The sequence below is a fragment of the Octodon degus genome, unplaced genomic scaffold (assembly GCF_000260255.1).
Source record: "Octodon degus isolate 3935 unplaced genomic scaffold, OctDeg1.0 scaffold00523, whole genome shotgun sequence".
NCBI lineage: Eukaryota > Metazoa > Chordata > Mammalia > Rodentia > Octodontidae > Octodon > Octodon degus.
In genome coordinates this window covers 166025-166891 of record NW_004525099.1, presented here as the reverse complement: position 1 = coordinate 166891, position 867 = coordinate 166025, and the positions used below count along the sequence as shown (strand labels likewise).

At 35.3% G+C, this 867-nt stretch overlaps 1 pseudogene; it reads left to right on the top strand.

Annotated features, from left to right (window-relative positions):
• Positions 1–605, top strand: part of LOC101587703 — a 1781-nt pseudogene extending 1176 nt beyond the window's left edge.
• The last annotated feature ends 262 nt before the right edge of the window (positions 606–867 follow it).

Sequence of the window (867 nt, the reverse complement as noted above, 5' to 3'; positions counted from 1 at the left end):
CACAAAACCTGCTTTTTCACAAACAGTTTATAAAATATGTAAGCTGGAAAAAAGAAAGAATTCTGGATACATACCCTGATTGCATGGTAATAATGGTTCTTCCTGAAAACCCAAATTATGCTCTGAAAAAGGTCGACAAGATTAGAGAGATGGTTGATAATGATTTAGGTTTCCAGCAGGCTCCACTAATGTGCTATTCCAGAACTGAAACACTTCTCTTTATTTCTAATGACAAAAAAGTAGTCAGCTGCTTAATTGCAGAACATATCAAATGGGGCCACACAGTCATAGAAGAGGAACTTCCAGTTATCATGTCAGAAGAAGAAAAAAATCAGATTTGCAAGGCAAAAAGCTTGGCATTGCTCAATGTTGCCAGAGCCTGCAATATGTGGCATCAGCTAGATAGGAGTATTCAGCCTGATGTATGGGCAGAAATAGCATCCTGCATAATTGAATGCTTGAGGAGCAACTTTATATATGGCTCACATTTGAGTAAAGAAATTGCTTTCTAAGATCCCACTCCTGATGGAAGACAGGGGACACACAACTGTAGCACTGGTCGGTTTCTGGTGTATACCTTTATAAGTGGACAAAATACCACCTAAAGAAAATCTGCCTGCAGTACTAGAAGACATCTATCTATTGAAGAGAATAAATTGGTTGCTGACTTTAACCAGGAACTAGGGCCATTTTTATTACAGTGAACTCAGGATTGGCAACAGCCATGTGGTTTTCCTATTTTTATAAAATTAGAAACAATGCTTAAAACAATAAGCAATAGATTATTTTAATTGTTTTGTTTTTTAAAGAAGATATTTTATCTTTTACAGAATTAATATTGATGTATTTTATCTATAGTTATTTAGA